Source organism: Phaethon aethereus (assembly GCF_964289735.1).
Source record: "Phaethon aethereus genome assembly, chromosome: 4".
In the NCBI taxonomy this organism is placed as follows: domain Eukaryota; kingdom Metazoa; phylum Chordata; class Aves; order Phaethontiformes; family Phaethontidae; genus Phaethon; species Phaethon aethereus.
Genome location: NC_138578.1, coordinates 1,038,177 through 1,047,864, shown reverse-complemented (window position 1 = coordinate 1,047,864; position 9,688 = coordinate 1,038,177).

Genomic DNA, 9,688 nt, shown 5'->3' with positions numbered 1-9,688 from the left:
TGTATGGGAACTAGGCAGCCACATGGGCTGGAAACCACCGAGAAAAGATGCCTCTAGGTCTGGTCATGGATTAAGAACAGCGTCTTGAAAATATTGAGAATGAAGGTACGATCTCCCTGCTGAAAGCTTCTAGCCTCTAGATGCAAAGTACTTGCTATCCTTCTTGTACGACAGAGCCGAAAATGGGGGACAGAAGCAGCAGTTGCTCTTGGTCCATAGCGGCTGCAGGAGGAAAGCAGACCTGCTAGGGCTGCCCAGAAGGTGGCAAAACTCCCAGCAATTCAAACCCCCCAGGCCCCCGTCCAAGCCCCATTAGTTCTGGCACGGCAGCCGGTCCTGCAGCCTGCAGCTACACATATGTTTAGAAATACTTTGAAAAACGGCTAGACTGGGCCCAGCCAGGAAAAGGAGTGAGTAATCGGCTACCTGCAGCTGAGGTTGCTCAGAGTGGAAGCCTTGTGTCAGTTGCCCAACCATCACCCCCTTCCTTGCCATTGAAGTGCATAGCGTGCAAGATAAAATCAGCTCCAGACAGCTCATGACAAAAAGTTGAGTGTAGATGTCTGAGAGATCTGAAGAAGAAAAAAAAAATAGAGAAAGTTTGTTCTTCTCCAAGCGGATTTCCTGGAGTGATGAATGAGCCTGGCATGTTTCTACTCTACCTTTGGCATGCGCCTGTACATCGGGGCGGGCTGACACAGCCTCCTCCGTTTCTGCTGAGAAAGGAGCAGCTACCCCTGCGAGCACTCCGCTAGAGCCTGCTCTGGCCCGGCCTCTGCCGCACCAGCCCTCGTGCGCGTTCGCCGTGCGCCCGCCGGGGCGCGTACGCTGGAGGGCGCAGGGGAGGGCTAACCTGCATGGAGAGCGCCCTGGGGTGCCTGACCCGCTGTCTTTGCTTGCTGCTCGGGGCCGACACCGACCACCTCCTACCACGAGCAGCCTCCCGTATTCCTGTACTCACTCGTGGCCGGGACAGGCCGCAGAAGCCCTTTGCTCATTCACCGGGCGTCATAACAGATGCTCTGTTCTCTAGATACCTGGGAAAAGGTTTTCCCCACCAACGGATGTGTGGGAAAACAGCTCCCCCGACAAGAAACCAAAAAACAACTCTCCCAGCAAATAAATGACTTTCTGCTTTTAAACCTTTCAGGCAGCCCATTGCAGTTCCTGGTGTCATGTGAGCGGAGAGAGACATTGACACATTTTGCACTGAAAAATGCGGAAGACTTTTAGCATTGGTTTTATTTCCAGATTTTTTTTTTTCCATTTTGTGCTTTAAAACAGCTTAGAAACCTTTAAAAAGTTACCTCAAACACTTTCGCCTAGCACTCACACCCTAGTGATCTCAAGCATGCCGATATTTCCGGTCAGATAAAGCTTTTCATTCAACCTGGGTGATTTTTTACTAACTCCTTGATTTACGGAGACATAAGTAAACAAGCAGCCCTCCGGTCACCTTGCAGTGAACTCGGGAGCCGCAATTTAACAAAAAGGAGCCAGTGAGAGGGGAGGGAAGAGGTTGGGAGGGCAGCGCAACGCCCGAGCTTGTCCTCAGACTGGGAGCTAGCTGCGCCTGCCTTCTCACCTGCATTTCCACGTGAAATGAGCCCCATAGCCAGAGATGTCGGCTCCATATCCACATGCAGCACAACATATGTGACCGAAGTTTGCAAAAGCCCAGGAGAGAAACTTGAGTGGAGGTTGAGGCAAATCAAGCCGCTCATCTGCACAGGTCCCACAGGGGGTCGTTGGCGGAACGGGTCTTTTAACTTGGTCCAGCACTCTCCCTCTCGCACTCTGATGCTTTTCCGTCGAAGGGTAGAAAGATGGGCCTTCACGTTTCCACGTGTGTCACCACAACGCTGAATGGGAGTTTGGGAGGTTTCAGCCCGACTCGACACAGCACTGGCTTCAGCCTGACACCTGGAGCATAAACAGCTTGCTTGCTTTTCCACCTAAGGCGCAGGAACAAGGGGACCGACTACCTTGCAGCTGCCAGGCACGTCTACCTTTACCGGGGAATTCAGCAGAAGAGCTTTGTTTGGTGCTTAAGAGGCACACAAGAAGAACCCCCAGGATTCCCGAGGCGAGCGGGCAGGAGCACACTAACAGGGAACCACTGTGGGCACGCGAGGAGGATGCGCTGGAGCACGGAGCGCGCGCTGGCATGCCCTCCTGCAGGTAAAGGCCCACCGTGTGCAGTCCTGCAGAGCCCGGCCCTGGCCGCGGGAGGCCCAGCCCGCGCCGCTGTGAGCGCGGTGCGGGACGGCCCCACTGCCTGCTCTGCCTCAGGAGGGCAACGCGCTCTCCGCAGCTGAAGTCCACACCCGAGTTCCATGATGAGCTCTCGTTTCAGATAAACTCATGTCCTCAAACTGTGCCAGCTGCTAAAACTGTTTTAGGTTGAGAACTGCTAGACTTAGGTAGCAGGAGAGTCAGTAATGTTATAGCTGTTTGCTGTCCTACAGCTCTGTCTAAAAGCTAAAGCAACCACCTAGTTAGCATGGCAACCCTTCTTTCGCGTAACCTCTTGTGTTGCCAGCCTGCAGCTCTGGGGAACGCCGTGCCGTGCGTGTGAACACCGTGACCTCTGGTGGCCATGCTGGAGCTCAGCGAGGAGCTGGTCGGGGCAGCCGGTAGCAAAGCCTTCCCCAGGATGGTGACTGAGACGTGCCCAAGGGAAAAGAAGGCCTAACTAATTACCTCGGCAGCTTTCTGCCTCCCTGCCACCCACACGCCCTCCAGAGCCACCCGGAGAAGAATGCAGCCTGCAGCAAACTCGCTGTCCCATGCATCACCATTTTTGGGGCTGAAAGCATGCAGATGAGAGTCTGGGGTCCCCCGGGAGCGCAGGTGGAGACACAGCTTGCAACCTTGTGCTGTCATTACCCAACTTGCTTGTGTCGTGGGAGATGAGATGAAGACAACAGTTGGCTGTACTTTGGTCTCGGCTTAGACTGAATTTCATTGTGAGAGTTCAGCAGCGAGAATCTCTCGCTACGTGAGGTGCAGGAAGGCTTGTAGCGATAGCTTAAACCAGTACCTGTCTCAGGAATCCCCTAATTAGTGGGGGAGCCCCATTTCTCCTTTGCCTTTGGACTGTCTGTGTACCCGGGAGCTGAGCTCTTTACCCAGTGACATGTCCAAATCCGATGGATTGACTGCAGTAAGTAACACCACAGAGAGAGCCTCTAGAGTTAGAGATGTGAGCGTGCAGCAACCTGGCCCTTCCTCCACTGAGACGGCAGAGATCCTAACATTTTGCACCTCTTTCGTGTCTGAAACTGCAAAGAGCAGCTACGCAGACCCTTTGTTCCACGCTGCACCCTGTTCCGAAAGAGGAGGTATGAATAGACAGGACAGGCTAAAACTTAGCGTTAATTCAGATACAGAATGAATAAGAAAGGTCTTTCAGGTGGCATCCCTGTAAATACGTTGAGATACAGGCAACAAATCTGTCCACAGGGGCGGAGCAGGTGATTGGGAGTTCAAGAAACAAATTTAGAGTCACGTAAGTGCCGGCAAACTTCTCCTTAGACTCGTGCGCCTCCACAAGTTGGCTCCTGCTCTCTTGGAAATCTGGGGCCAGTACAATTGAGAAGCACATAAGCACATGCTCTGTCTTTGGCCCCAACGTGGCCCAAACGGAGAGTCAAGAAGCCGAAGACCGAGCTGGTTTCTTGTGGTGGATGCAGAACTTGCCTTCCTCAGGCTCAGCACGTGGCTCCTTGGTGTGAGAAAGAAGGTTTAGAAATCCCTGCCCCGCCAAGAGCCCTGGCTGCACCCGACAACTCAGCAGCCATCAGGGAAGCTCTGGGAACCCCCCACTGGTGGTGAAACTTAGGTGAGAGCCTTCTCGCTCTCTGGACGTGGGGCCTAGCCCTGCCATACTGACTGTCTTAGATGAGGCAAGAGACTGCAGAGCCAGGCACATCTCCTGCCGCCCACAGATTGTCTTGGTGATGCTTCCTGGCCCAGCCAGGGACTTGCAGAGAAGTCAGGCCCTTCTTCCCTTGTCTAAACAGAGACGCAGCAACAGAAGAGTCAGAAATGGTTCATTACCGTAGCGTGGGGCTGATTTTGCAACCTGCGTGCTCGGTGTCAGCCCCGTGAGCTGGGAAGCACCTCTCTCACCCAGTCTGTCACGTAGCCTCGACACCCCGGGTCAGTAAGGAGATACCGATCTGGCTGCAACGGCCACGTCTGCTGACACGGCTGGGGGAGCCTCAGCTCTCCTGTGCCTCGGGTCTCACCGGCAACCGGGGCGAATTCATTTTTCTTGGTGCTGAGCTCACCTGTCACTTGCTCTCACGGGGGTCGGTCTGAGGCCCCTCGGTAAAACTAAGCCCACAGCACATGCTTTCCCAAGCATCTTCCCCCATGTAAACGCCCCAGCCTGCAGAGCAGCGGCTCTTCTTGACTGGCACTAGTAATCTGCCTCCAATCGAGCAAGCTGTCCTCCCTGTGATTTATTATACTGCTTCCAGCGAAGCATGTGCTGCCTGCGAGCAACTGTTTATGACCACTGACTGTCCCCTCTTTGCCCGGCAGTGAAATTTTCAGCTTTGAGGCACAACTTCATGCACCAACGGTATTTTCAGCCTTGGCCTGACCTTCACACTAGCCTCGGGATCTGAGTCCATTGCATCACAGTTTGCTCCCTCTCGGATGTCCTTTAGCTAGAACAGTGTCATAAAGTTATTGGTTTCTTATAGAAGTGGTAAGAAGTGGTCGCAGGCCTGTCCAGATCCATTTCTTGTTTCTGAAATGTCATTTCACATAAATGTCATGTTCTGCGCCTGCTCCACAGAGCAAAGGAGTCTGATATGTATGGAAAAACCTACACCCTGCACAACAGGGCTATAAAATCAGCAGAGAGCAGTGCTGCACCTACCTGTCTAGTGACTTAGATTCACCACTTGCCTCCATAGAGAGGGCCTCTGGTTTCAGTTCAATGGGACCAGCATGCCCGGTGAGCTACCTCTTGCCCTGGTGAGGACTCGTGCTGTAGACGTCGCTTCCGAACACCTATTTTTGCAAGGGGTCAGCGGCAAGGCTGTTTGACACAGCCCCCACATGCACGCACACAAGTGCTGTGCAAGTAGGAGGCGTGATTTAGAACTGTGCCAAATGGTGTAACAGAGAGAAAAAAGTAATATGACAATAGTCCCCCCTTAAATAGTAATTGAGAGGGATAGCGAACAAAACAAAAACGCGTTTCCCTTCTCTTTTCACAACGGAACCGTGCTACAGATGAAAGGTGCACAACACAGCCAAGCACAGGGACCGCGCTCTCGTTCCATGGCAACTGTCCTTTTGCAACTGCTGTCCTTTTGCTCATGAACGCACAAGGCTGGGTTAATCCAGTCGGCTACTTATTCAAACTGGAGATGTGCCGTTAAGCGAAGACTTGGGCACTCGGGAGGAACAGGAGAAAAGGTCCTGGTCCTCCTCTAGGGTCTTTTGGGGGCTGAGGGAGGAACCACCCTGTGGAACAGCAGCAAACGTTGCCCTGGGATGGATTGGTTCAGCGACCAAGGAGGGCGGGAGAGAGCAGAACGGTTCAAAATCCTCTTGATGGAAAGGATAACGACGCTGCATGTGGTACAAGGGCACCCGACCCGCTCCGAGAGGTGTCAGGTTTGGCAGCGTTAGGTGCCGCCCGCACCATCGAACACCGACCGCACTGACAGCTGGCCAAACGGCTTCAGTGAGGCCAAAGATTTGATTGCTTGGCCCCCAATTGCCCCCCTAAATCCATCTCCACTCTCCCCTCAGTCAAACTTTATTTAAACTACAGGAATAAGGGAAAGGGAGACATTCTTTCTAGTGAAGTTTTACAACAAAAAAAAATCTCCTAAACCTGTATGCACTACTGAACACTCCGTTTTGATTTTATTTTCTAGGAAGAACTTCACACAAATGAAGAGAGTTCGGCAATTTTTGCACTTCCAGAAGACCAACGGCAGACAGAGGCTGCATAGCACAGGTAAGGCTGCTTTTGCTTCCCCCACGTCCTTAGTTTGCAAACAGCTGATCCAGAAAATGCTGTAGCACCCATCTTAACAAAATTACAAAGACTTCCCCTGTTCAGACCAGGCAGCACCGGACCTTTCCCGAAAACCCTTGCATTCAATAGGGGCACACGAAGGGACCTACAATGTCTGGTCTGGACTTGACACATTAAGCACCAGCTCTGGTCTCCGAGTGGGTTATGGCGTTCTACCATTAGCATACAATAATTAGAATTACTTGATTCTGCTCTTCGTTCCTGGTACTCTCTGCAGCTCAGCACCTCCAGGCCTGTTTACCTGTGTCAAGGCCGGTATGTGCAACAAGCAAAGTAGAAATCTATGATATATTTACCTCCTCACTAACATCAATTTCTCGCTTTTACAAAGAGGCTACATGGAAGGATACGAACACTGTGCAGAGTGAGGAAAACTAGGCTGCATTCATGATGTCCCAATCATGATGGGACAAGAAAAGATTCCAAAGAATTACGAATAAATCTTATTTTCATGTCATAGCCAAGAAAACGCAGTCAAGTGAATACCTTCTAGGCAAAGGCCACCCATTTGACAGTAACACAGTTATAATCCAGACCCGTCTACTACGAGCAGGAAGATATACCACTAGGATAGTGCAATAAAATAATCAACAAAACAGGTTTTCTAATTGGGAAAAGTGCTTTGAACAGGCTGCTTTAAAACCTGCTTGCAACCGGTTTGTCTGTCTCCTGAACTTCCTACCCCACCTAGTTAACTCTACCTTGATTTTTTTTTTGCAGTTTCAACCGTTTTGAAGTTGCATCCAAAAGGAAGAACTTCCCAAGCATAACACTGCAGAGAATGGCAACAAAAAAATGTTGCGGCATAGCATGTTCTGGGAGTGGCACTGATGTCCAGGTAAAGCTGCCAGATTAAGAGCTCCTGCTCAGCATCAAGCCAGATCATCCATCGCATGCTTTGTGAATACTCACATACTGAGTCTGTGTTTATGCTTGTATTTCAGGTGATTCCGTCTCATCGGCCTAAGGAGAAGGTTCGTTTATTTTCCCCCTATCTTCCTTTCTCCATTCCCCTTCCCTCTATTCTAGAAGGGCACACTTGCCTCCTAGGGTATGCTCACATACCAAAGAACAACTTACAAAAATACCTATTTATTTCTGCCCACAGCATTTTTAGAGACCTCGTAGAAAAGGCACACAGAATACAATAAAGCGGAAACATCTGGGGCAACGTACAAGGTGCGTAGAAGAGACAAAGCGCCTGCAAGATCACAGATCACCTAGCGGGACACGGGGAGGGAAGAGCAAATTTCCCTCCTGGCCCAGCTCTGCAGGCCACATCAGCTTTCCAGGCTCTCCCTACACAACAGAGCCATGAGGCTTCCCGACACCACTCCTTCTCCATTGCCACCTTCGCTCTCTGCTGAAGGATCCAACACTTCACAGAAAAGCGTTGCTTTGCAGGACAGCTGACAGCGATGAGGGGGAAGAGATTCAAGCAGATGTAAGTAAGTAGGTCTGTCTTGTCTGAATAGGGTAGGGCAAACTGTCACCCTCTCCCCACGGGTGGTACTGCTGACAGCACCAACTGGCACTGCCAGCGCTCACAGGACAGCTGGGTACTGAAGCTATTAGCTCTACCTCAAAAAAGGCATTTTAAAAAATGACTCCCCAAGGCCTGCAAAAAGGAGCTCCCGTTTCTTCAGGTGGTAATGCTGGTGCCTGAACCACTCCATGCCAATTAAAACTCCTTAAAAAGCAAGCATGCCATTCTACTCCACAGTTCTATTCACATGCCATCAATAATGGCACATGGCTACAGTTACATGCCCAGCATGGTTTTCTGTAACAGATTACAGGCACTATGCTTAAAGACTCCCATTGCATTGTGCCTGAAGGACAACCCTAGGCACAAGCAGCATTGTTAACAAATAAGTATCAGCCTATATCCATGCACACAGTGGGAACTGGGTACTTAAAATTCTTCAGCTGTTTGTAATAATCCCATCTTGTGACTGTAGCATCTGTGAGTAGGGATAGTGGTGTACCATCTCACCTGCTTTGTAGTAAGTCCCAATGCAGAAAGCTCAGGCTTTAAGTTACACTACTTCTCATTATTGCCCTGCTAACTTTAAAAGCCATATATCACTCCATCCCTTTTGACACAAAAGCTCCAGAACACCCTTGGCCAAGCAAGTAACTTCGACTTGCCTGCTTTGCACTGAGAAAAGCTAAACAAATAATGAAGACCTGTTAGCTGCCAATGCCACGATAGTACCGCCTTCCATTTAAACAGTGGCCACAAGGTATCTTTTTTCTTCAGTTTCATGTCAAGAAGAAATTATAGTCATATTAAGAAGAGACTTGCCTAAATCACTAAACTGGGCTGAATTCATGCAATGTGTTTGTGACAAAGGTTTGCAGCTAGCAAAGCTGTCAGTTGTATTAGAACTTGTTCACATCACTGAACAAACAGCAAGAGCAGTTCAGGCCTCTCTGGGCTGGCTTTTTTACTTGTTGCAGTTTGTTCATCTCCTCCTGCCTTCAAAAAAAAAAAAAAAAAAAGAAGACAGAGAGACCAAATGCCTCCTCAGAATCCAAGTACTCTTGCCAAGAAATCTAACTGCAGCTCTTGCTGCCTAAGTAAACATGGCAAAGCCACCGAGATGGCCGCCTGGGGCTGCGTGCTCCTTGCCGTCATCCTTGGCTTTTGCCTAGAGAAAGACAAAGCAGACAGACAACAGCTGGGAGTTGCTTGCTCACAGCTCCTCTGTGATGTGCAGCATTCAGCAGAAAGCAAGTCACATGGAAGGTAAGAACTAGGCCTTGCTGGAGGGATGTAAGTCCCCCTTTTCTTTTCTAAAAAAAAAAAAAAAAGCTGTACAGAAGTCAAGCAGCTACTGAAGTCTGCGTTGTTGAGAAATGCACAAACTGAACCAGCACACCCATATACTCATGTGATGAGGGCCCCCATACCCTGGCATATTATTACTTTCATCTGCTACCCTAGACTGGTTTTACACAATTTTACATGTGTATCAAATTGTATTTTAATGAAACAGGACAAGAGAGTTAAATGAATGAGTACTAAGTGGACATACCTATTTTTATTACCAAAAAATTCAACTGAGGCATTTACTGTATTCCATTTTTTCCTTTTGAAATTTTATCTTTTATTCACTCATCAAGAGCCAATAAGTTATGCAAATCAGAGTAGTTTTCATCTCCTTACTGAAGTAGTCAATAAGATTTTTACTTATTGTTATGCTGACTTGGTAGCACATGAGATTTTTACAAAGAGCTTATTGGTCTTTGCTGTTCCATAGAGATTCTTCTAAAAAACGCGACCTTTCTTGCGCAAGTTCCCGTGAAACCTCTCCACCGTTATTAGCATAGCGCTGCGGCTTGCCCCAGGAGGTTCCAAATGCAGCCGTATCTGGCATCAAGGCACGCAACGCAGCGCAGGTCCATTCGCAGCTAGGGAACCAGCCCATGAGGCCGACAGAGTGGCCACCGCACACCGCAGCCACCCCAACCCTTCCACCTCACAACTGCCCTTTCAAGGAAGCCATGAATTACACTGAAGCTCCATGCTGGAGGTGGGGGCAATGATTCCATTTGACAGATGTTAAACCAAATACTTTTTTTGTATTTAATTATGTTAAGAGTTCCAGAAGG